The 27,961-nt window shown below is 41.3% G+C and overlaps 1 long non-coding RNA gene across 1 annotated transcript in view; it reads right to left on the reverse strand.

The window, feature by feature from the left end:
- LOC117200687 (uncharacterized) overlaps positions 1–27,961 on the reverse strand; it is a 200,622-nt gene that overhangs the window by 469 nt on the left and 172,192 nt on the right. Inside the window, exon 19 of the long non-coding RNA XR_007479468.1 lies at positions 3,100–3,270. This is a non-coding gene — a long non-coding RNA (uncharacterized LOC117200687). The remainder of the gene's footprint in view (positions 1–3,099; positions 3,271–27,961) is intronic.

A 27,961-nucleotide genomic window follows, 5' to 3' on the forward strand; every position in this document is an offset into this window, starting at 1 on the left:
CTGAAGGTTCTGAAAGCACATTGGGTAGGAAAGTATTGGGGATGGCCTATTGCCTCTTCTTTGTCAGGTTTTGCGTTAGGAGCTTTATAGAGTAACCACAGAATTTATCCTCCAAACTGGAATGCTTCTGAGAGTGAAAAGAGATGCTCATTTGAGGGATGGGGTGCCAGGGCAACAGGCAAAAAGTGGGAGTGTCTTGCATCAACAGGTTTGCATGGTCTCCTCATGTATGGATATATCACGTTTGTAGCAAAAAGAAATTATCCTGCCCATTTAGACGAGGGAACTAAGGTTCAGAGAAGTCAAGAAACATGTCCAACGTCCTTGGTTTCAAAGTCTGTGCTCTTTTATCCCCTTAAGGCTCAAGGTCAGTGGTCTCCTGGAAATCAACAGGAAAGGGATGTCACTGCGGGGAGAGCGGGAGAGGACTTGAACAGGATAAGATGAGGAACGACACAATGGTACTTTGTTAGCTTGGTGATTGCTGCCAGGACCAGCTCTGGACGCAGTCTGGAAGGTATGTGCGGTAAGGCTCATCGTTGAAAAAGTCCCCTGACCCTTTGCTGCTCTGCCTCAAAGGTGCCTCATCATCAGGTGTCAGGCCACCTGTCCCGGAACTGTGTGTCCCTCTCTTGTGCTGTGCATGTGGCCTGCCAGGAGGCCAGAACTCTGCTTCCTTTGTGTTATGTTCCCTCCATGCGGTTGCCTTTCTGTCTCTCAGGTCAAGGGTACGAGTGCAAGGGTCTCTAACGCAGCTTGCATGAGAGTCTAGGATCTCTCTCATGTTGTCAGGTTTTGAAAATTTCCCTGGACTTTGCCTTATGAATGAGGGAAAGAGAGGAACTTATTTCATGTCCTGGAAAGTCTTCTGTCACAGACAGCCAAGGAGGGTTTGAGGCACCCATGTTTCATTGCAGGGTCTGGGATTCCAGGGGAGGAACAAGGGTACTTAGCATTTATCTCATACATTAGGAAAGGCGTTTCTCTGAGAGGGGAACACACTTCCTCCCATGGCATGTAAGTAACCACCTCCCTACATTTCCATGCTAGGGCTCCATCCCAAGTATGGAGAACCGACCAACAAAACCATGTTCACCTGGTGGTACTCCTTCCACAAGTACTGAGGCTGATGCTTCTCAACTCCCTTTTTTTCATGTCTATTCACATATCTTTGGTCTTCATGTCTTGGCCTCCTCCCTAAGAAGTGGTCATCAGAGCTGAGCCTGAACTCTCACCTGGAGACTTTGGGATGCCCCAAGGAGATATTATGGCAAGAAGAGACCACCCTGCCACTCACCACCAAAGAGACCGTCATTATGACCCAAGAGCTCCTGACTGCACTGAACCAGACAGCAGCTCCCCGTGTACCTTTTGAGAAAGTTCAAAGCCCTCACAGATACCTCTGTTCTTTTTCTAGGGCTCCCTCCTCAAGGTCACCTCTAGATCTGAGCTCCTTGTTCTTTTGAATTTATTTTGTAAAATGTACTGTCTCACCGTGCTGCATTTTCTCATTATCCCACTCTGTTCTAGGTCGAACCAGGAGTTCACCCATTTCCACCAAAAACCAAAACCAAAACAAAACCCAATTCTAGGTTCTGGGAAAGTGGTAGTGGATGCATCTTTTTTAATCTTTCCAAATTCCTCCATACAAAAAGGACAGCTGGATAGCAAAGCCATAAACCAATGGTCAACACTTACCAAACATCTCAACTGCCTCTCCCAAGCCAAGGTAGTCCTACAAACCCCCAAATGGAAGGAATGAGGATAAACCATCAAGAACCACAAGACTCCCAGGGATCAGCGTCTATGTAGCAGAAACAGAGGGTAGCAACAGGGCCTCTGATGGGCTTGAGAACAGGAGAGCCTGAAAATATCCCACTGGTGACACGGTTGGCCAATTCAGGAATGGTAGTTGAACCTGGGGGAGGGCTCGTGCTCACTAATCACAGGTGAGGGCCAGAGCCCCCTAGTAATGTTAAGAGGGGCAGGAACAGCCTAGCCCCTGTGAACTCCAGAAACTGATATACTCAAAAACATCAGTGGCCCCTTAGTGTTTAGAGTGTTAATCCTAGACTTTTTTTTTTTAGCTTGACATTCAAACCCTTTGATAGCTTCACCCTAGTGTGCCTTTCCAGTATAATTTCCAACCACATCTTTTGATTCGCCCTCTATGCCAACTACTCTGTTCTCAGGGGTTCCATTTGCCTTCTCCAATTCCTCGGGTCTTGCATTTCACTCAGCCCTCATGCTATGGCTCAGGTGAATTCTGGATAACATCACTGAAATGTGCAGGCTCAAGACACAGTTGGTGTCTCTCGGTTAACTTTTGGCACAAAATTTTTATAAATACAAATTCCTTTTGGAAGCGAATACTGCTTCTGCCAGACAAAGTTTACTTAGTTCCACAAACAACAGTAGGACACTTATCACTGTAGCTCTTGTTATAACACACGTCTCCCTTGACTTTCTCCTACTTTAAAATAATTTAATCATGTTCTTATTAAAAAATCCATCCCATATTTGGGAAAAGACTAAAAGGCATTTGCTTGATTTCTGAAATAATGATAGGGCATTTCCGTTTGCCCAGGGAGTACCAGCCAAGGTCAAGGTCCACATAAGGTGTGGACCTTCACCAGTTCTGAAGATTCCCGGGGAGAAATGAATGCCCATGTAGGAGGCTTGAGACAGTAAACTTGATGTCCTCCTCGTGACTCTGGCTTTGCCCTGACCCATGGCCCCATGGGATGTGAACAGAACTGCCCTTGTTGAGAGAAGGCATGGATGCAACATTTTCCATTTCTTTCACCAAACATAAGTGTACGATGGGAGGAAGATTTTGATATGCAGAATCCCACCACGTCCTCAGTCAGAGACACAGATGTACCATATGATTTTGAGCGTGGCACCCAGGATTTGGGTCTAGTTCAAGCACGCAGCTCATAAAAGCCCAGACAATAAAAAGTGAAGATGTAAAAGATAAAAGGGTTGCTTTCAGATGCCATAAAATATTGTTTAAAACCCTTCTTAACCATAGCGTTCTAACCTTTACATTTCCATTTTTATGCATGGAAAAAAGGACTGTTCGGTATTTGTACTAACCGAGCCTCAGGAAATGAACATCTTCTGGCCATTAAAAGCAGGTTCTACTAGTTCAGTAATGGCATCTGAATCACTCTCTTTGCGATCCTGGGCTTTGCCGTCACGCATTGGAATGCGTTCATTTCCTTGCGCTCAGGAACTTGCTAATGCTTTAATTCCTGTAGGTAAATCCTGTGGGAAAAAGTAATACTGCATCTGAAACTTCTGACAAAAATACACGCAAGTTGTTTTTTTTTTTAATAACAAGAGATTTGTTGTAGCTGTTTTAAGATAGCAACCATTGTGGAGACCTCTTGAGTACAATTATGGTTAGACTTGAACCTTTAAATATTTAGCTAATGCTATTTTCTAGGTATCATTTAAATTAATAGCAAAATAATAATGATAAAAAAATCATAGCTTATTATATCATGCATTTTCTATGGATTAAGCCCTGTGCTTTTTAAATCTTCCCAACATGTCTGGGGCAGGTACTGATCGTTAGCTCCATTTTATAGGTAAGGAAAGTGAGACTTAGAGGTAAAGTTAACTTGCCTGAGGTCAGACAGTGCCAGAATTTTATTCCAAATCTGTCTGGCTCAGAAGCCCAATTTCTTAATCACTTTTGATGTACTGTATTTTGCCCACTTGAGATTTTTATAAAATGCAAAACACAATTCCTTAAAACCAGAAACTGTGTTTAAAACATAAAACCATCTCCGTTTTGACTCTGAAGTTGGGCAACCACACTGTTCCCTATGTCAAGGCATTGTAGTCACAATAACTAGTCTAATTGCCTGGGTTTTCATTTTTTCATTGGCAAAATTAAGACATTGAGCCAAAAACACCTTTTCCTTCTGACGTTCAGTCATTTGTCTGTTCAGCTAATGTTTATTTGGATTTCTACTATAAGGAAAGACCGGGTGATCTAATCATAATAATGGACTAATGAGGTATGATCCCTAAGTGGAAAGAGCTCAGTTTAATGGAAGAGAAGAATTCACCAATGAACCATCAGAATCCAATGTAGTCTGTGTGTAAAAGGTATGTGTGCATGTGTGTGTGTACACATACATATAAACACACACAATCATACGTATACATATGTATGCACAGACACACACACACACACACACACCTGTGGGAACAGAGTAGAGGCAGGGACTTAGAAATTGGGTGTGTCACACAAGTGTGACAATAATTCCATGAGGAGAAGGGGCTGAGTCTGTTTTTAGTCCACCGGTGTCTTGGGCCTGGCACATCGGTACATACTTGTTGAATGACGGCATGAATGAAAATGAGACATAATCTGCGTTGTAAAGGATTCATGGAGGCTCACCAGGTGGAGAAGAGGGGGTAGGACACACAGGCCAGGCGGCAGGAACAGCATGTACAAAAGTAAGGAGCACATACAGTTTCATGGTGGGTTGAGCAAGGCCTTGGAAGCTTGGCCCCAGCAGGAGGGTGCATGTGGGGTAGCAGCAGAAAACAAGGTTACAAAAGGTAAATTTTGGCCAGGTTCACGGTGGGTCCAAAGCCATGGGTTTGGGTGAGGTGTGACTCTGCAGAGCTCTTTCAGTGGGGAGAACCTGTAGCTCTGGATGCCTTACTTATTCACAGCTATTGGACCCAAAGTAATGTAATATGACTACTTAGCAAATAAAAGGGTAACAGTGGAAACTCCACTAGGAAAAGATATTGTGGGTGGGCTCCCATTTTCAGGGGAAAAAAAGATATCACCAACTTAAATCAGAGGAGCAGTAAGAATTATTAACATTAAACAATAGGTAGTCAGATTGAACCTGAGTATAGGAACCTGTTTGGAAGCAGGAAGTTCTTGTGCCTGTAAAGGTCTGTCCGTCCACTAGGAGAACCGAGAGTAAGAGTAAAAGTAAGGCATCCTTGGAAATGTGATTTTTCAGCCCCACCCATTAAGAGGTAGGAGCCTATTTCCACATTCCCTCGATTGGGCTGGCTTTATAAATTGTATTGAAATAGTAGTGAGGGAGGCCAATTCTGAGCCCAGGCCTCAAGAGACCGCACTTGCTTCCATTCACTCTCTTGTAACACTGCTGCCAACGTGTGAACAAGCCTGGGCTGGCCTGCGGGTTGTCACCCCAAACCGAAAGCCAGCCAATCTCTAGAGGCATGGCTGAGGCCATCCTACACCAGCCAGCCCAGCCAGCTCACAAGCTGCACATGAACAAGCTTAGCTGAGTCCAGCCTCACTCAGCAGAACTGTCCAGGCAGCCAGAAGACTCATGAGCAAGAATAGATGGTAGTTGTTTTAAGGTAAAAACAAAGGGACGAAGGGAGGGAGGGAGGAAGGAAGGAAGGAAGGAAGGAAGGAGGGAAAGAAGGGAGAGAGGGAAGGAGGGAGGGAGCAAATGTGATAGAAAAGGGTGATGATGAGTTGCCTAGCATCTAGCTCTCACTATGGGTTAAGTCCTGGGTTACCCACTTTACATACCTTATTTCACTTAATTAGTTCTTGGTTATATCACATTTGTTCACAAATGCATCAAATCTCTCTTCAAAGGAGAGTCTGATTCCAAAAACTTCCAACTTGATTTACCAAGCTGCATGCCAGAAGGATGCTTTTGGAATCAGACAAATCTGGGTTTCAATTCCAATTCTCTCTTGCCCTTTGTATAACCTGAGGTAATGTATTTAACACAAACCCCAGTGTCAATTTCTGCATCTGAACAAGTGAGATTAAATAATACTTACGGGGAGACCTTCAAGATGGCGGAAGAGTAAGACGCGGAGATCACCTTCCTTCCCACAAATACATCAGAAATACATCTACACGTGGAACAACTCCTACAGAACACGTACTGAATGATGGCGGAAAACCTCAGACCCCCCAAAAGGCAAGAAACTCCCCACGTACCTGGGTAGGGCAAAAGAAAAAACAGAGACAAAAAAATAGAGACGGGACCTGCAAGAGTGGGAGGGAGCTGTGAAGGAGAAAAGGTTTCCACACGCTAGAAAGCCCCTTCGCGGGCGGAGACTGTGGGTGGCGGAGCGGGGAAGCTTCGGAGCCACGGAGGAGAGCACAGAAACAGGGGTGCGGAGGGCAAAGCGGAGAGATTCCCGCACAGAGGATTGGTGCCGACCAGCACTCACCAGGCCGAGAGGCTTGTCTGCTCACCCGCTGGGGCGGGCGGGGCTGGGAGCTGAGGCTTGGGCTTCGGTCGGAGCGCAGGGAGAGGACTGGGGTTGGCTGCGTGAACACAGTCTGCGGGGGGTTAGTGCACCACTAACTTAGGGAGTCCGAGGAAAAGTCTTGACCTGCCGAAGAGGCAAGAGACCATTGTTTCGGAGTGTGCGAGGAGAGGGGATTCAGAGCACAGCCTAAACGAGCTCCAGAGACAGGCACGAGCCGCGGCTATCAGCGCGGACCCCAGAGACGGGCATGAGACGCTAAGGCTGCTGCTGCCGCCACCAAGAAGCCTGTGTGCAAGCACAGGTCACTATCCACACCTCCCCTCCCGGGAGCCTGTGCAGCCCACCACTGCCAGGGTCCCGTGATTCAGGGACAACTTCCCTGGGAGAACGCACGGCGCGCCTCAGGCTGGTGCAATGTCATGCCAGCCTCTGCTGCCGGAGGCTCACCCCGCATCCGTACCCCTCCCTCCCCCCCGGCCTGAGTGAGCCAGAGCCCCCGAATCAGCTGCTTCTTTAACCCTGTCCTGTCTGAGCGAAGAACAGACGCCCTCAGGCGACCTACACGCAGAGGTGGGTCCAAATCCAAAGCTGAACCAGGGGAGCTGTGCGAACAAAGAAGAGAAAGGGAAATTTTTCCCAGCAGCCTCAGGAGCAGCAGATTAAATCTCCACAATCAACTTGATGTACCCTGCATCTGTGGAATACCTGAATAGACAGTGAATCATCCCAAATTGAGGCAGTGGACTTTGGGAGCAATGATATATATATTTTTTTTCCTTTTTCTCTTTTTGTGAGTGTGTATGTGTATGCTTCTTTATGTGATTTTGTCTGTATAGCTTTGCTTTTACCATTTGTCCTATGGTTCTGTCTGTCCGTATTTTTTTTTTTTTTAGTATAGTTTTTAGCACTTGTTATCATTGGTGAATCTATTTTTTGGTTTCATTGCTCTCTTTAGTTCTCTTTCTTTTTTTATTACTTTTTAATTTCTTTTATTTTTAATAATTATTTTTTATTTTAATAACATTATTTTTATTCCTTCTTTCTTTTTTTTCTCCCTTTTCTTCTGAGCTGTGTGGCTGACAGGGTCTTGGTGCTCTGGCCGGTTATCAGGCCTGTGCCTCTGAGGTGGGAGAGGAGAGCTTGGGACATTGGTCCTCCAGAGACCTCCTGGCTCCATGTAATATCAAATGGAGAAAGCGCTCCCAGAGATCTCCATCTCAATGCTAACACCCCAGTCCACACAATGACCAGCAAGCTACAGTGCTGGACACCCTATGCCAAACAACTAGCAAGACAGGAACACAAACCCACCCATTAGCAGAGAGGCTGCCTAAAATCATAATAAGGTCACAGACACCCCAAAACACACCACCGGACATGGTCCTGCCCACCAGAAAGACAAGATCCAGCCTCATCCACCAGAACACAGGCACTACTCCCCTCCACCAGGAAGCCTACACAACCCACTGGGGGCAGACATCAAAAACAACGAGAACTATGAACCTGCAGCCTGAAAAAAGGAGACCCCAAGCACAGTAAGTTAAGCAAAAGGAGAAGACAGAAAAACACACAGCAGATGAAGGAGCAAGGCAGAAACCCCCAGACCAAACAAATGAAGAGGAAATAGGCAGGCTACCTGAAAAAGAATTCAGAATAATGATAGTAAAGATGATCCAAAATCTTGGAAATAGAATGGAGAAAATACAAGAAATGTCTACCAAGGACGTAGAAAAACTAAGGAGCAAACAAACAATGATGAAAAACACAATAAATGAAATTTAAAATTCTGTAGAAGAAATCAATAGCAGAATAACTGAGGCAGAAGAACGGATAAGTGACCTGGAAGATAAAATAGTGGAAATAACTACTGCAGAGCAGAATAAAGAAAAAAGAATGAAAAGAATTGAGGACAGTCTCAGAGACTTCTGGGACAACATTAAATGCACCAAAATTCGAATTATAGGGGTCCCAGAAGAAGAAGAGAAAAAGAAAGGGACTGAGAAAATATTTGAAGAGATTATAGTTGAAAACTTCCCTAATGTGGGAAAGGAAATAGTTAATCAAGTCCAGGAAGCACAGAGAGTCCCATACAGGATAAATCCAAGGAGAAAAATGCCAAGACACATATTAATCAAAAATTAAATACGAAGAAAAAATATTAAAAGCAGCAAAGGAAAAACAACAAATAACATACAAGGGAATCCCCATAAGGTTAACAGCTGATCCTTCAGCAGAAACTCTGCAAGCCAGAAGGGAGTGGCAGGACATATTTAAAGTGATGAAAGGGAAGAACTTACAACCAAGATTACTCTACCCAGCAAGGATCTCATTCAGATTCAATGAAGAAATTAAAACCTTTACGGACAAGCAAAAGCTAAGAGTATTCAGCACCACCAAACTAGCTTTACAACAAATGCTAAAGGAGCTTCTCTAGGCAAGAAACACAAGAGAAGGAAAAGACCTACAATAACAAACCCAAAACAATTAAGAAAATGGGAATAGGAACATACATAACGATTATTACCTTAAATGCAAATGGATTAAATGTTCCAACCAAAAGACACAAACTAGCTGAATGCATACAAAAATCAGACCCGTATATATGCTGTCTACAAGAAACCCACTTCAGACCAAGGGACACATACAGACTGAAAGTGAGGTGATGGAAAAAGATATTCCATGTAAATGTAAACCAAAGAAAGCTGGAGTAGCAATTCTCAGATCAGATAAAATAGACCTTAAAATAAAGACTATTACAAGAGACAAAGAAGGACAGTACATAATAATCAAGGGATCAATCCAAGAAGAATATATAACCATTGTAAATATTTATGCACCCAACATAGGAGCACCTCAATACATAAGGCAAATGCTAAACAGCCATAAAAGGGGAAATAGACAGTAACACATTCATAGTAGGGGACTTTCACACCCCACTTTCACCAATGGACAGATCAACCAAAATGAAAATAAATAAGGAAACACAAGCTTTAAATGACAAAGTAAACAAGATGGACTTAATTGACATTTGTAAGATATTCCATCCAAAAACAACAGAATACACCTTCTTCTCAAGTGCTGGTGGAACATTCTCCAGGAGAAATCATATCTTGGGTCACAAATCAAGCCTTAGTAAGTTTAAGAAAATTTAAATCGTATCAGGTATCTTTTCCAACCACAATGTTATGAGACTAGATATCAATTACAGGAAAAAAAACTAAAATATACAAACACATGGAGGCTAAACAATATGATACTAAATAACCAAGAGATCACTGAAGAAATCAAAGAGGAAATCAAAAGAATACCTAGAAACAAATGACAATGAAAACATGATGGCCCAAAGCATATGGGATGCAGCAAAAGCACTTCTAAGAGGGAAGTTTATAGGAATACAATCCTACCTCAAGAAACAAGAAAAATCTCAAATAAACAACCTAACTTTACACCTAAAGCAATTAGAGAAAGAAGAACAAAAACACCCCAAAGTTAGCAGAAGGAAAGAAATCATAAAGATCAGATCAGAAAAAAATGACAATAGAAATAAATGAAAAAGATATGAAGGAAATGATAGCAAAGATCAATAAAATTGAAAGCCGGTTATTTGAGAAGATAAACAAAATTGATAAACCACTAGCCAGACTCAACACAAAGAAAAGGGAGAAGACTCACATCAACAGAATTAGAAGTGAAAATGGAGAAGTAACAACTGACACTTCAGAAATACAAAGGATCATGAGAGATTACTACAAGCAACTATATGCCAATAAAATGGACAACCTGTAAGAAATGGACAAATTCTTAGAAAAGCACAACCTTCTAAGACTGAACCAGGAAGAAATAGAAAATATGAACAGACCAATCACAAGCACTGAAATTGAAACTGTGATTAAAAATCTTCCAACAAACAAAAGTCCAGGAACAGATGGATTCACAGGCAAATTCTATCAAACATTTAGAGAAGAGCTAACACCTATCCTTCTCAAACTCTTCCAAAATATAGCAGAGGGAGGAACACTCCCAAACTCATTCCACGAGGCCACGATTACCATGATACCAAAACTAAAGATGTCACAAAAAAAGAAAACTACAGGCCAATATCACTGATGAACATAGATGCAAAAATCCTCAACAGAATACTAGCAAACAGAATCCAACAGCACAGTAAAAGGATCATAAACCATAATCAAGTGGGGTTTACCCTAGGAATGCAAGGATTCTTCAATATACACAAATCAATGTGGTACACCATACTAAGAAATTGAAGGATAAAAACCATATGATCATCTCAATAGATGCAGAAAAAGCTTTCGACAAAATTCAACACACAGTTATGATAAAAACCCTCCAGAAAGTAGGCATAGAGGGAACTTACCTCAACATAATAAAGGCCATATATGACAAACCCACAGCCAACATCGTCCTCAATGGTGAAAAACTGAAAGCATTTCCTCTACGATCAAGAAAAATAGAAGGTTGCCCACTCTCACCACTATTATTCAACATAGTTTTGGAAGTTGTAGCCACAGAAATCAGAGAAGAAAAAGAAATAAAAGGAATCCAAATTGGAAAGAAGAAGTAAAACTGTCACTGTTTGCAGATGACATGATACTATACATAGAGAATCCTAAAGATGCTACCAGAAAACTACTAGAGCTAATCAATGAATTTGGTAAAGTAGCAGGATACAAAATTAATGCACAGAAATCTCTGGCATTCCTATACACTAATGATGAAAAATCTGAAAGTGAAATCAAGAAAACACTCCCATTTACCATTGCAACAAAAAGAATAAAATATCTAGGAATAAACCTACCTAAGGAGACAAAAGACCTGTATGCAGAAAACTATAAGACACTGATGAAAGAAATTACAGATGATACCAACAGATGGAGAGATATACCATGTTCTTGGATTGGAAGAATCAGCACTGTGAAAATGACTCTACTACCCAAAGCAATCTACAGATTCAATTCAATTCCTCTCAAACTACCAATGGCATTTTTCACAGAACTAGAACAAAAAATTTTGCAATTTGTATGGAAACACAAAAGACCGAATAGCCAAAGCAATCTTGAGAAAGAAAAACAGAGCTGGAGGAATCACACTCCCTGACTTCAGACTGTACTACAAAGCTATAGTAATCAAGACAGTATGGTACTGGCACAGAAAACAGAAATATAGATCAATGGAACAGGATAGAAAGCCCAGAGATAAACCCACGCACACACGGTCACCTTAACTTTCATAAAGGAGGCAAGAATATACAATGGAGAAAAGAAAGCCTCTTCAATAAGTGGTACTGGAAAAACTGGACAGAGACATGTAAAAGAAGGAAATCAGAACACTTCCTAACACCACACACAAAAATAAACTCAAAATCGATTAAAGTCCTAAATGTAAGGCCAGATACTATAGAACTCTTACAGGAAAATATAGGCAGAAAACTCTATGACATAAATCACAGCAAGATCCTTTTTGACCCACCTCCTAGAGAAATGGAAATAAAAACAAAATAAACAAATGGGATCTAATGAAACTTAAAAGCTTTTGCACAGCAAAGGAAACTACAAACAAGATGAAAGGCAACCCTCAGAATGGGAGAAAATATTTGCAAACGAAGCAATTGACAAAGAATTAATCTCCAAAATATACAAGCAGCTCATGCAGCTCTATATCAGAAAAAAAAAAAACCCAATCCAAAAATGAGCAGAAGACCTAAACAGACATTCTCCAAAGGAGATATACAGATTGCCAACAAACACATGAAAGGATGTTCAACATCACTAATCATTAGAGAATGCAAATCAAAACTACGAGGTATCACCTCACACCAGTCAGAATGGCCATTATCAAAAAATTACAAACAATAAATGCTGGAGAGGGTGTGGAGAAAAGGGAACACTCTTGCACTGTTGGTGGGAATGTAAATTGATACAGCCACTATGGAGAACAGTATGGAGGTTCCTTAAAAAACTAAAAATAGAACTATCATACCAGCCAGCAATCTCACTACTGGGCATGTACCCTGAGAAAACCATAATTCAAAGAGTCATGTACCACAATGTTCATTGCAGGTCTATTTACAATAGCCAGGACATGGAAGCAACCTGTGTCCATCGAGAGATGAATGGATAAAGAAGATGTGGCACATATATACAATGGAATACTACTCAGCCATAAAAAGAAACGAAACTGAGTTATGTGTAGTGAGGTGGATGGACCTAGAGTCTGTCATACAGAGTGAAGTAAGTCAGAAAGAGAAAAAACAAATACCTTATGCTAACGCATATATATGGAATCTAAAAAAAAAAGGTTCTGAAGAACCATGGGGCAGTACAGGAATAAAGACGCAGACATAGAGAATGGACTTGAAGACATGGGGAGGGGGAAGCGTAAGCTGGGAAGAAGTGTGAGAGTGGCATTGACATATATACACTACCAAATGTAAAATAGCTAGTGGGAAGCCGCTGCATAGCACAGGGAGATCAGCTCAGTGCCCTGTGACCACCTAGAGGGGTGGGATAGGGAGGGTGGGAGGGAGACGCAAGAGGGAGGATATATGGGGATATATGTATATGTATAGCTGATTCACTTTGTTATAAAGTAGAAACTAACACACCATTGTAAAGCAATTATACTCCAATAAAGATATTAAAAAAATAATAATACACCTTGGAGTACTATTCAGGCATAATTAAGAAATGGGGGGAGGGTGGAAGAATCGGATGTAAGTGGTCAAACAGTACAAAATTCCAGTTATAAGATAACTGGAATGTATACAACTGAGGATATAATGTTCGACATGATGACTACAGTTAACATTGCTGTATGGTATATTTTTCAAATGTTAAGAGAGTAGATCCTGAAAGTTCTCATCACAGGGAAAAAATTTTTTTTGGTATTTGTATGAGATGATGCATGTTAACTAAACTTACTGTGGTAATCATTTTCACAGTATAAGTCAGTCAAGTCAATATATGCTGTATACCTTAAATTTACACAGTGCTGCATGTTAATTATACCTCAATAACATGGAAAGGAAAAAATTAATACCCTCTTATTGCATGAGGATTAAATGAGTTCTTAATCCAAGTGCCTCTCATGGTGCCTGCAAGTACCAGTGACCAGCAGTGACAGTTACCTTATCATTGCTGCCTGTGAATTTGAACAAGGTATGCATTGAGGGAAAGAATATTTTATAGCAGAGGTTCTCACCCAGTTTCTAGCTTGCACCCTCATGACCTCACAACCTCGGGCGTGACACACTCACTCCGTGGGCACTTCCCGGCTTATGTTAATTTCTTGTACTTCATTTTTCTCTCAGTTAAGGTATATATCAGAGAGTGAAAGTGACATCATAGGCACAACCTTTAAGTCACTCTCAACTATAAATTAAGACTGGATGATTGCAAATTTGAATAGCTTATTACCTACAAATTACTGGCAACAACGTGACATCTGTCAGGACCGAGCAGAAGTTGTGTCTCATGCATCTGCAAGTTTAATCGGAGCGCTCAGATACCCGCCCCGCTCCCCCTCCGCTCTCTGGACTGTGAGCGTCACTCAGGCAAAGGCGATGTGGGATCCTTGTGTGTTCTTGGCACACAGCTCACTGTCTGGCGCATAAGTAGTAATCAATAAGTATTTGCTGAGTGAACAACTGTACTCTCCCACCCCAAGGGAGCGACAGAGCAAAGGTTTTCCCCCCGCTCCCCCATCCCCACCCAGTAAATCAGTGAGCCCTCCAGAATTGGAAGGGAGGAATTGGACAGAATGTCAGGTCTTAAAAGATAAACAGCAGCTTCCTGTCAGCAGCTGGACTATCTTTTTGGCTTTATCAGCCCAATAAGAGTGAAAGAAAGGAGTCTTGTTACCCAAGTGGACCACTACCAATGGTCTAAAGCTAAAAGGGGAGTTAGCATCTTTTCAAGTTCATGTCTAAATTTCTCTTGAATTTGAAGTCCTGGGATCTGCTTTCCTTATTGAAAAATCTCCTGGTTAAAGAGGAGAGCAACAAGCTCTAAATGAGGTAAGTAGATAAATACATAGAATATTAGATGGTGGTGAATATTAAGCCAAAACAAAAGCAGGGAGCAGGGCTTGGCAGTATTGAGGGGAGTGCGAATTTGTGTAAGAGGCAGATTCATTAATAAAGGAAGTGGGTGAGGCGCTGAGCCAGATGTCTAGTGCAGAGTGTCCTGGACACAGGGAACAGAGGTGCCAAATCAGCAAGGAGAGCTCTGAGGTCTGGGTCAGAGTGAGCCAGGCAAGCCCAGTAGGAGATGATGTCGGGGAGGTGATGGGCTGTCAGGTCATGGGGGGCCTGGGGGGCCATGGCAAGTCTATTGGCTTTTGCTTTCCATGAGATGGGAGAGTTTTGAGCAGAGTGCTCCAGTCTGAGTTAGGCTTTGACAGAATCACTCTGGCTGCTCTGTTGACAACAAATTGAAGGAGGACAAAGGTGAAAGTGGAGAGACCTGTTAAGAGGCCAGCAGGTGAGGGATGATGGTGACTTGGAAGATGGTGAGAAGTGGATGGATTCCAGATGAATTTTGAAAGTAGAGCTGACGGCTTTGCTGGTAGCTCAGATGTGGGGCAGGACAGGGAAGCCCCTTTTGCATATCCATCCTCTCAAGGCTAGGCCTGTGATGTGTGGAGGGGTGGCATGATATCATGGGGTAAGAGATAGATGCCTAAGCATTTTCACAAATCCCGTAACCAATGGACTTGACTCAATCTTCCTTTCTGAAACCATTTCCAAGTTTGGTACTATCTGTAGCTTTCCTTGGGGTGCAGCCTTCAATCACAAAGTCACAGATGGTCAGCTGGGAGGCAACTCTGAGATCAAATAAGCCAGTGGGTCCGATGGTGTCTGGGGATCCCTGATGTTTAGCCAAGGGATTTCAGATGATACATAGTAATGGATGTTATTGCATCACATTTGGAGAAAGCAATTTCCTTTTCAGTCCTATTTCCATTATATATCGAGAAGCAATCTCAGCTTGGTGGTAAATCTTAAAGTGCTTCTTGAACACCTCTTTTTAACTACAGGAGACAAGACCTTTGGCTCAGAGCTATAGCAGGCAACAGAATCTCACTGGAATTGAACAACATGGTTTTGAATGCACTGAGTGTATTTATTTTTTTCAAAAGTATATTTACTGTGGACTCACATTCATTTCTTTTTTGGACTCAAAGGACAGAACATGGCTCTAACATTTGATTCATATAATTCCTAAAAGCATTAGGATGATTGCAGATATTTTCTTGTGTGTTCAATTTTAAAAACCCATATTTATTGAAATGTATATTCATATACAGCAAAGCACTCATAAGTATACAGCTTGATGATTTTTCAAAAAGTGAGCACACACATGTAACCACTGCTCAGATTAAAACATACAGTATTAGAAGTATCTCAGGAGTCCCTTTCTCTGTAACTCTCTCCCCAACCCTCAACAAAGGAGAACACTATCTTTACACGGGCCTCTCACTGTTGTGGCCTCTCCCGTTGCGGAACACAGGCTCCAGACGCGCAGGCTCAGTGGCCACGGCTCACGGGCCCAGCCACTCTGCGGCATGTGGGATCTTCCCGGACTGGGGCACGAACCCGTGTCCCCTGCATCGGCAGGTGGACTCTCAACCACTGCGCCACCAGGGAAGCCCCCAGGAGAGCACTATCTTGACTTCTAATACCTTAGATAAGCTTTGCCAGTTTTGAAATTTATGTAACTGAAATCATTCAGTATCACTTCTTTTGTGTTTGGCTTCTTTTGTGTCATACTGCATATCGGAGATTCATCTGTGTTGTTTACGTAACACTAATTGATTCTTTTTTCTTTGCTATGTGTTAGTCCATGTATTAATACATCACAATTTATTTAGCCATTCTATTATGGATGGCCTCTGTTTCCAGTTTTTGGTTAGGAGTTCTAGGTGGCTATGAACATTCTTTTGCATATCTATGCTTTTCTATTAGGTACACAGTGTTCAGTCATTCTTGTAGGTGTGTAGTTAAATCTCATTGTGGTTTTGATTATAGATTTGCATTACTCTGGTGATTAATGGAACGGAGTATCCATTTTTTCTGTTTCTTGGTCATTTGGATATTCTCTTTTTGAAGTACCTGGTCAAGACTTTTGCCCATTTTTCTATTGAGGTGTCAGTCTTTTTTTAAAAAAAATGACTTGTAAGAGTTCTTTATGTATTCTGTATACAAGGTCTTTTTTAGGTAATGGCATTGTAAATGCTTTCTTTCACTCTGTGGCTTTATTTTCGATGCTGTGGTCCAATTTATCAATGTTTTTCTTTTTGGTTGGTGCTTTGTTTTGTTTTTTTGGTCTTATTTAAGAAATCTTTGCCTACCCTAAGGTTATAAAGATATTATCTTATGTTATCTTGTACAAGAAGCTTTATTGTTTTACCTTTCAAGTTCATGTGTATATTCTGTGGGATCGATTTCAGTGTATGGTGTAAAGCAGGGATCAGAATTTGTGTTTGTTTCCCCATTGGATGCGTAATTGATTCAGCATAATAATATTTAAAGAAACATCATTTTTCCCTACTACTTTGCAGAGTCTTTTGTTGTGAATCAAGTGCCTGTATGTTTCCAGGTTCGTTTCTGGGCTTTCTAGTGTGTCCCATTGATCTACTATCTAACCTTGAGCCAATATTGCATTATTATTATCATTTATTATCATTATTATTATTTTTTGCGATACGTGGGCCTCTCACCGCTGTGGCCTCTCCCGTTGCGGAGCACAGGCTCCAGACGCGCAGGCTTAGCAGCCATGGCTCACGGGCCTAGCCGCTCTGCGGCATGTGGGATCCTCCCGGACCGGGGCACGAACCTGTGTCCCCTGCATTGGCAGGCGGACTCTCAACCACTGTGCCACCAGGGAAGCCCCAATATTACATTATTTCAGTGACTATTGATGTTGAATATCTTTTCATGTACATTACTGGCCATTTGTATATCTTCTTTGGAGAAATCTCTATGCAAATACTTTGCCCATTTTTAATTAGGTTATTTTTCTTTTTATTGTTTAGTTGTAAGAGTCCTTTATAAGATTCTGAAGGCTAGATTCTTACCAGACATTTGATTTCAAATATTTTCTTCCATTCTGTAGTTTGTCTTTTCACCTTTCTGATAATGTCCTTTGATGCATAAAAATTTTTGTTTTTGATGAAGTCCAATATGTCTATTTTTTCTTTTATTGTTCATCCTTTTGGTGTTGTATTTAAGGAACTTGCCTAATATGTGGTCATAAAGACTTACACCTATGTTTCCTTCTAAGAGTGTTATACTTTAGCTTTTACATTTTGATATTTGATCCATTTTGAGTTGATTTCTTTATGTTGTATGAGGTATGGGTACACATTCATTCTTTTGTATATGGATATTCAGTTGTCCCAACACCAATAGCTGAAAGACTATTTTTTCCCCACTGAATGGCCTTGACACCCCTGTTGCAAATCAGTTGATTACAGTTGTATGGGTTTATTTCTGGACTTTCAATTCCATTTCATTGGTCCATATGTCTATCCTCATGCCAGTACCACACTGTTTTGATTAGTGTAGCTTTGTAATAACTTTGAAATTGGGAAGTGTGAGGCCTCCAACTTTGTTCTTCTTTTTCAAGCTTATTTTGGCTATTTGGGGTCCCTTGCATTTCCATATGGATTTTAAGATCAGCTTATCCATTTCTGCAAAAGAGACAGAATTTTGATAAGGATTGCATTGAGTCTGTAAATCAATTTGGAGAGTATTGCAATATTAACAATATTAAATATTTTAATCCATGAACACAGATGTCTTTCCCTTTATTTAGATCTTTAATTTCTTTGAAAAATATTTTGTAGTGTTCAGTGTACAAGTTTTCTACTCCTTGGCTAAATTTACTCCTAAGCATTTAATTCTTGTTGATGTTATTATAAATGGAATTGTTTTCTTAATTTTGTTTTCTCCTTTCTGACTTCTAACTGACAGAATCGTAAGGTCATAAGTTTGTGTTGTTTTAAGCCACTAAGTTTGTGGCAATTTGTTACAGCAAGAAGAGAAAACTAATACACTCTATATTACTCCAATTCTTTGATATTTGTTTTGATGTGCTTTATGGCCCAACAAAAGGTCAATTTTAGTAAATGTTCCATGTGTAGTTGAAAAAAATATGCATTCTATATTGTTAAGGCTTGAACAACATGAGTTGGAACTGCATGGGTCCACTTATATGTGGATTTTTCAATAAATATGGACTATAATACTACACCATCCATGGTTGGTTGAATCGGCAGATGTGGAACCTTCAGTACAGAGGGTTTACTGTAAATTTATATGTGGATTTTCAACTGTGGGAGCAGGTTCTGTGCCTCAACCTCCATGTTGTTCAAGGATCAACTATATATATGTATGTATATATATGCAATCATATAAGTGTTAGACACTTAGGTTGTTTCCATATCTTGGCCATTACTCTCCACATTATTTTGTCATTGCTGTACCTATTTTAGTTCTACACATATTTTACATAGCAAAATAAATTAATATTATTTGGTGCAGTTAATATTACCCACATATTTGTACTTTCTATTGTCTTCATTCTTTTCTTCATTTCCGTGCTTCCATTTGATCTCATTTTCTTCTGCCCCAAAGAATTTTCTGCAGTATTTCTTTTAATGCATTTCTGTTGAACATGAATTCTCTCATGTTTTGTTTGTTTGAAAATGTCTTTATTTCATGTACAGTTTGAAGGATATTTTCAATAATCCTTGAGTTCTAAGTTGACAATTCTTTGCTTTCAGCACATTGAAGATGTCATTTCATTGTTCCTTGGCTTCCATCATTTTTGTTTAAAAGTCAGCTTCCATCATTTCTGTTGTTCTTTTGTTGGTAATATATTTCTTTTCTTTGGCTGATTTCAAGTTTTGTCTTTGTCTTTAAGTAGTTTCACTATGATATGCCTATTTGTGATTTTCTTTATCTTGTTTGAAACTGTAAAGATTTAAAAATCTTTAGCTTGATGTCTTTGGTAAATTTGGGAAAATTTTCAGCTATTGTCTATTCAAGTATCACATCTGCTCAATATTCTCTTGTCTCTCCTTCAGTATCTCCAAATACATACATGTTAGAATTTTTCACCAAGTCCCATATCTTTTGGGTTTTTTTTCTGCTTTCCATTCTCAGTCTGAATATTTTCTGCTGTCATATATTCCAGTTTACAGATTCTCTTTCCTGCATTGTCTAATCTGCCAATAAACCCCATCTGGTGAATTCTTATTTTTGGTTAGTGCATATTTCAATTCCAGAGTTGCATTTTTCATTTTACAAAGATTATAGTTCTCTTGAAATTCTCCATCTTGTCACCAACTTTATTGAGCTTATCAACTGTGGATATTTTGAAGTCTGTACCTGATAACTCCAATATCTTACTCACATATGGATCTGCTTTTTTTCTTTGTTTTTAGTAATTTGTTTATGTCTCCTGGCATGCCTGATAATTTTTGGTAAATGCTGGACATACTCTGTGACAAACTGTAGAGCCAATTTGAAATTCTGGATTATGTTGCCTTCTTCCAGAGAAAACTACATTTTCTTTTGCTTCTGTCAGGCCTTTTGAGTACTGGTAGATCAACTTTTCTTATCTGGGTTTGAATGAGCTCAAAACTGGGTTTTAGTCTTTGTGAGGGTTGAGCTATTTCTGCTTTACTCTCACTTCAAATGTGTAGCCCTTTCATGGTTCCAGTTGGAAGTCTGAAGTGTTTACCAGGGCCCTTCTCTTTGGTGGACCCCAAACATAAATTTTTATCGTGAGACTGGCTGTAGACTTTTGAGCCTCTGGGTCCTATGAAGTTTACAAATCAGCAAATGCCTGGAGGAAAACAGTGCTTTAAATACTGGACTTATTTCAATGTTCTCTCCTTGTCTCCTGGCTCTTGGCTCTTGAGGTCCTAGCTGCCTTAGTATCTCCCCAATGTCTTCAAACAGAAGTTCTTTGTTTTCAGTTTTACATTTTATATATTTTATCTAGATTTTTAAGTTGTTCTTGGCAAAGGGATTGGTCTGAAGCAAACTAGTCTGTCATGGCTAAAAGCAGGAGTTCATTGTACTTATTTTTGTCATTACCTTCTATTTTAAGACCAGTGATTCTGGCTTTCCTTTTATATTAGTGAAATAATTTCCTTTCTAAATAAATGTATTTATTACGAGAAATGTACAAGTTGTAGCAAAACGCAACGAATAGTATAATGAATACTCATGTCCCTCCCCAGCACATAACCATATTCAAATAAAGAAGAGTTGACTTAAATGAAAGATGTAAATAGCAATACTGATGGTGCTTGGGGATGGTAAAAATGGCGGTGATGGGGTTCAAAAAAGTTGTTTTATATAGAGAGAAATGGAAACTCACAAATGTCATTGTCTTGCCTAAAATTACACAGAATATGCATGGTAGAGCTGATATGATGATTCAGGTCTCTTGGTGCCCAGAGTAATCCTTTATCTGCTCTAACATAGTTCCTAGGGGCACTTCTCCCTCCCTGACTGGCTCTCAGAGATTTTATTTTTGTAGTTTATTTTCCATTTTGGCCTAAATTCTTCCATGTGTATCCTAAGCCTATTTTTTTTTTTTTTTTTTTTTTTGCGTTATGTGGGCCTCTCACTGCCGTGGCCTCTCCCGTTGCGGAGCACAGGCTCCGGATGCGCAGGCTCAGCGGCCATGGCTCACGGGCGCAGCCGCTCCGCAGCATGTGGGATCTTCCCAGACCGGGGCATGAACCCGTGTTCCCTGCATCGGCAGGTGGACTCTCAACCACTGCGCCACCAGGGAAGCCCCTAAGCCTATTTTTATAATTGTCTTTTAGTTATTGGATTGTTAAAAAAAAAAAAAGAAAGTATGTCTAGGCCTAACCCATGAGTGTATTTCTGTGGGTGTGTGTGTGTGTGTGTGTGTGTGGGTGTGTATGTATGTTTCAAATCCCCATCAGTTTTTGCTAGCAGTTTCTATATAATGTTTAAGTCCATGAAATTCAGGGGGATTGATCCTTCTAAATGTTCTGCTCCTTTTAAAACTGCATGCAAAAGAATGACCAGTTCTGTGGAATTTATTGTTACTAAATCTCCTATTTGCTTAATTGTATTATTTGCCTGGGGGATGCTGTTTAAATGTGGAGCCAAGTTAGCTAAATGAACCATGATCCTGGTGCAAGAAAATAATGATGTGTCTCTTTTGCTAAATAACAGTCTCCCCCTTCATCTCCAGATGCTTGGAACCACACCCTCATTTTTCAGAGGCAAGAGAGGGTGGTGCCAGGCTTGGTCCTGGCTATCAAGGGCATTGGCCAGGGAACGGGCAGACCACTGCAGTGGGAAGTGGAGCTTGGAGCTGGAGAGTGAGCGGACACCAAGGACACTGAGTGACTGGAGACGGGATCTTCCGCCTTCCCTCTGCTCCTGGATTTAGGCCAGGTCTCAGCCCTGCCCAACCAAGCAGCTCAAAACCAAAGCTATCGGTTAGCCATTTAGTTGAGAAAATTATCAAGGTTGGACAAGGTTTGAGGCGATCATCTGTTTCCTTTTTATCTTAAAAGGTCACTGGGACTCAGTACTTAACGTTTCTATATAAGTGTTTTTTCAATCATGTCATGATAGAACCCTTCACAGACTACCTTTCTCAGCTTTTTGACCTTCCCTCTTGGGGCCCTCTGAGGTCAAATGAGAGCATGGGATGCAGCAAAGACCACTCTACTAATATTTACCAAGTGTCCACGTGTGTCAGGCACTAGTCTAGGCTCTGGGGACATGGCAGTGGACAAAATAATGAGGCCTGCCTTTGTAGAGTTGACATTCAGGGTCAGGTGGGATAAGAAAAGACAAATCAAATATATGGATGGCATTGTGAATGGAAAGTGTTATGGAAAAAAATGAAACGGAGATAAGGAGGGCTGGGTGGGGGTAGGGTGGTCAGGGAAGGCCTCCCTGAAGAGGAGAAGGGGATGAACCTTGTGGTTTGGGCTGGAGGGAGAGGTTACAAGTGGCTGCTAAACTGATGGTCTTGAATGCTAGTGGGTGTCAGAAGTGTGGTAACAAAAGGCTCCCAGGCCCCAGCCCCCGAGATTCTGACTCATTAGGTCTAAGACAAGGCCTGGCAATCTGCTTTCTAGAAAGCCCCTATGCAATTCTGACGCAAGGGTTGTAAACGAATTTTTTTTAAATGTATATTACTTTGAACTTTCTGTACTTTGAAAGCCTAAAAAAGGAATTATTCTGAGGACAAGCCGTTTTCACATTCCAGAAAGAATTTTCCTGTAGACTGCCATCTTGTTGGCAAACACAATCCCCCGTGCAAGAAAGAGGGCAGTGGGCAATTACTGAGTGCCTGCTGTGTGCTGGGCACATTCCCCATTCACCGTCTTATCTGATCTCCCTGACACTGTCTGGGGCTCAGTGTCGAATAAACAGAGAGGCTGCTGCTCAGGGCTTCAAAGGAGTTGACTCCACGTTTAGTGCTCAGCCCGCTTCACTCGGAGTTTTGGGTGTGGAGAAGCGCGTGGGTGGGTCTGCTCAGTCACCCTCCTCTCCAGGGCTAGCACCTTCACCTCTCTGAGCCCAGCCTCTGCCAAGGCTAGCTAGACCCTTGGTGAAAAATTTTCCCAAGAAAAGTTTCTGGAACAACTGCTGGGTGTTAGGCGTTTTGAACAACTGCTGACTTCCTGAATTAAAAGGGACCTCGGATATCATGTAGCTTGCTCAGGAGTAGATAAAATGTGCTGTGTCTGCCACCATCCTTCTCCCCTTACCTCTGTACCCATGGGAACCATCCGTAACGGATGGCGGCATCCTTTCTTAAAGAACCTAGATGTGGGCTTCCCTGGTGGCGCAGTGGTTGAGAGTTTGCCTGCCGATGCAGGGGACACGGGTTCGTGCTCCGGTCAGGGAAGATCCCACGTGCCGCGGAGCAGCTGGGCCTGTGAGCCATGGCCGCTGAGCCTGCACATCCGGAGCCTGTGCTCCGCGACGGGAGAGGCCACAACAGTGAGAGGCCTGCGTACCGCAAAAAAAAAAAAAAAAAAAAAAAAAAGAACCTAGATGCAACCTCAGAGCCCTCTTAACTCAACGCGCTAGTTAATAGCTATTGATTCATTCAGTGTGGCCCACAGAGAAGAAACCTATTTGCCATCTATTACGTGGACCATTCCTTCTTAACACATCAGAAAGCCAGGGCTCAGTTTATCAAAGACACACAGTAAGTTAGTAGCAGAGCTGGATCTCATACCAGGCCACTGCTTTTCTTTTTATTTTTTTTACTAGCCACTTCAGTGGTTTAGGAATCTCATACTTCAGACTCAGGTATGTAAGATATATAGCTATAAACAACTATCAACCATGCTCAGCTTCTGAATCAAGCCATTTCTGCCTGGTGGCAGGAACATAGCATCCGATTCTCCCTTTGGAGCTGTGCCAAATTCTGGGTGACAGCAGAGGGCCAAGTCATGAGTGCCTGTATGGTCCCACCTTGGTCCCAGCTCTCTGTGCTGGCATCTACTGGTGCTCTCCCATCCTCTGGTTTTCAGTCATCACCCTTCTGCTGGCATGCTGGTGCCCAAGTATGTGTCCCTCATCTCGTCTGATCATTGGCCTGGAACTCAGAGCTGCTGCTAAGTCATTCAGGATTGCCGTCGGCAAGGTCCCTTCACATCCAACTCTCTCTCCTTCAGCCACAGGTCCTGTGTCCTTGTTACTCTCCAAGGATGTGGCATATTTCTGTTTGTGTGTCCTTCTGGGAGGGAAGTATTCTGTGAGGTTGTCTTAGGCTTGATTTGCCCAGCCCATCAAGAAGACACATTTTCTCTGGCATCCTGTTGTTTTGGGCGGGGGAACTCCACTCAGCATCTGTGGCCCAAGATTCATCTATGCTCAGACACTATACATCAGCCTGGGGGACCTGAGGTCTTTCTCCCTCTGCTGGCACTCAGCCTAGGATGGTCTTGGGTCCCCTTTCTAATGGTGCGCAGATAGCCAGGTATCCCCGTGTCCACGTTCAGGCTTGCCATCCACCTCCTGAGGCCTTTCCTTAAATAGTTACAATTAAAATTGTCATGAGGTAACTATAGAATATCCTCTATTTGCTTCTTGGCCCATAAATTCAAAAATAGTAATTACCCAACTTTCTAAGAAAAGCTTACGGACCCTGGTTTAGAGCACTGAGTGGAAGGGGGAATATTTTCTCTCAGTTCTCTGTGGCTACAGGGGAAAGGGATTCCTGGTTTACATTTTCTTATCCACATTCCAACTCTTTAAAATAAAATAGCATTCACTGCTCTGCCCTCACCAGCTGATCTCAGTTCCAGGTCGGTTGAAAAGGAAAATTGTTCAGAAAAGTCGATGCGGGAGAATCTCCCTAATAAAAATCCCCTTCAGCACAACCATTGCCCTTAGTGATCCCCGGGAGCAGACGTTGTCTCTGGGGAGCTGCTTTCGACTAGCAGTTACATGTGGAAAATCTACTGTGGATGTGAAGTTTCCTGCCCATAAGCCTGTATTTTGGCATTGTCCCATGGAATACATTGGGAAACAAATGTAATTCCTACAATTTGGTTCTCCCGACAGGAAAATATGTCACTTGAGTCAAAGAATAATATATGTTGCTATATATTTTTAATAAAATGAACAAATTGTTTCTGAGTATTCGGAAGACTTAATTTTTCATTTGCTAGTTAATTTTGAAACCATTACAGTTCTGTGTATTACTCCCTACAAAGACATGAAATGAACCACCATATTTTCTGCTGTGGTCTGAAAGTTGAACAAGTTAATGTTTCACCCATATGAGCTTCTTTCCCTTCACATTTGCTCTATCATTAACTTCCATTTTTGAGCTGGCAATAAAAATTATATCACGATCAAATTCAAGGAAAGGTTTTGTGTAAGCCAGGTCTAACACAGATATTTATTACTGGGCTAGAGGCTCAGGAGTCAGATTGATTTTGATAATTTGTTCACAATTTATGCTGTGACTAGTTTAGATTTTAGACCACACAAACACATGCTCTCATGTCAACCCATTGCCATAGTGATGGGCACATCAACTACCCTCTGAGAGTTGGGTTTTGCTGACATTTATAAGCTGAGACCTTTGAGCAAATCTTTGCCCTGAGCTGTGAAAATTCATCTTCTTAGCTTTGGTTAAGCTGCTGGTCATACCAATGTGATTATTTCTACTTATTGTAGAGTTAGTAGTGATGATAATAATGAAGGTTATCCTTTATATGTGGTCAAGCCTTTACATATATTCTCTCTTGATCCTTGGACACCCTGTAGACTAAGTACATAAATACCCCTTCTATTTTAAAAGAAAGGAATGCAAGACCCAGAGAGGGAAAATGGATCAGTGGAGGCCACACAGCTGAAGCCACCAGTTCCTCTGCCTTCTAGTTTTAAACCACCACCACCCCCCCTTCATGGATCATACTATCTCTTCTTTTGTTTTGATGGTCAACATTTGAGGAGACCAGATGACCCCCATTACCATTAGGTAGCCTGAGTGTGTTTAAGGTGCCTGATAATAGACTTTAGAATAGACTTAAGCATTTTGGTCCTGAATTTAGAAGCAATTTTACTTTTTTTGAGGTTTTGGTCAAACCATTTGAGGCAAAATAGAACTTCTTTGTTCAAAGGAAATAGTTATTTTAAAGTCTTGTAAAATAGACCCATAATGCTTTTTGGGACTCAACTCTGGCCCAAAACGTTTTAATAAATTAAATGTAAGCGGATTAAAAACAGACAGATTGTCTTTTCATGAAATACACCCAGGCCAGACCCAGAAGGAGAAGCACTCACAGAAACGCATTGAGGGTTTCGTGGACTCTGGCGCGCACACATCTTGGCCTCGCTTCTCTTTCTGATAATGGAAGGGAGATGAAATCTGGTCTTATTCCTGAGTCTATTTCTTTGTGCCTTTCCAGTATGCATCTGTGAATAGGGCTGTGTTTAACCCTTACTCTATTGAATGGTGTTATCCCTGGCTTCAACGGGTAGCCATTTAATCAGGCACGGGGGGAGGGGGTGATGGTGTGTAACTTGGCTGTGTCCATTATCTTTGCTATTCCAACCTAAAGGATGCACATGTAACATCAATAACAGGGCAGTGATGGGGAGGTTTTGGTGGGTTGTAAGTACAGTGGCTAAGAGTGTGGGATTTAGAGTCAAATGGATTGGGGTTAGTCCCAACCCTCCCACTCACCCTGTTACATAAGTAAGCTAGGTAATCTTTTTCAATCATAGTTTCATCAGCTGTAAAATGGAAATAATCATAGAGCCTATCTGTTATTATTAAGTGGGGTGATCTATGTTAAGTGTGTATTTAGCTGGGTGTATAGCACATAGTAGGGACCTGACAGATATTCAGTGTCTTCATTATGGTGGATGTTGGTTGCTTTTTCTCCTTTGCCTCCATAGCCCTTTCCTTACTAATAGCACTTGATTTTCCTTTGGGGAGCTCCTCTTCCCTAACCTCATGGAGTCATGCTGGGATTGTCAATTTAGGGGACCTTCCAGCAACAGAGAAGGGAGTGGGAAGGCGGCCTAAAATAGATCAATAAATTGTCTCTCCTGGGATTTGACACGGGAGCCAAGAGAGTCAAGGACTGAAAGTGGCTGAAGTTTTAAATGGTTTCTGCTGCCCAGGGAGCGAAAGAATATCTATCTATCTATCTATCTATCTATCAATCATCTATCTTTCTATTATCTATCTATCTATCTATCCATCTATCTAACTTTTAAAGTTAAGTAGTGCCATTGTTACCCAAGCTATGTATTAATTATATTGCTGAATTAATTTCTAACTGATAAATTTTACCATCATTGTTATCGTCCCATGCCTTAGATAAACAACTAGATAGCCAAAAGGCACATGAAAAGATGCTCAACATCACTGATTATTAGAGAAATGCAAGTCAAAACTACAATGAGGTATCACCTCACACCAGTCAGAATGGCCATCACTAAAATGTCTACAAATAATAAACACTGGAGAGGGTGTGGAGAAAAGGGAACGCTCCTACACTGTTGATGGAAATGTAAATTGGTGCAGCCACTAGGGAGAACAGTATAGAGGTTCCTTAAAAAGCTAAAAATAGAACTACCATACGACCCAGCAATCCCACTCATGGGCATATATCTGGAGAAACCCAGAATTCAAAAAGATACAGGCACCCCTATGTTCATACCAGCACTATTCACAATAGCCAAGACATGGAAGCAACCTAAATGTCCATCAACAGATGAATGGATAAAGAAGATGTGGTGTATGCATACAGTAGAATATTACTCAGCCATAAAAGAGAATGAAATAATGCCATTTGCCACAACATGGATGGACCTACAGATTTTCATACTAAGTGAAGCAAGTCAGACAGAGAAAGACAAATATTGGGTTGGCCAAAAAGTTCGTTTGTGTTTTTCCATTTTGGCCAACCCAATATAAGCATATAAGCAGTATCACATATAAGCAGTATCATGTGATACTGCTTATATGTGAAATCTAAAAAAAAAAAAATGATACGAATGAACGTATATACAAAACAGAAATATACACACAGCCATCAAAAACAAACTTATGGTTACCATGGGGAAAAGGGGGGTGGATAAGGGATAAATTAGGAGTTTGAGATTAACATATACACACTACTGTATATAAAATAGATAACCAAC

This window comes from Orcinus orca, chromosome 10 (genome assembly GCF_937001465.1).
Source record: "Orcinus orca chromosome 10, mOrcOrc1.1, whole genome shotgun sequence".
In the NCBI taxonomy this organism is placed as follows: Eukaryota; Metazoa; Chordata; class Mammalia; order Artiodactyla; family Delphinidae; genus Orcinus; species Orcinus orca.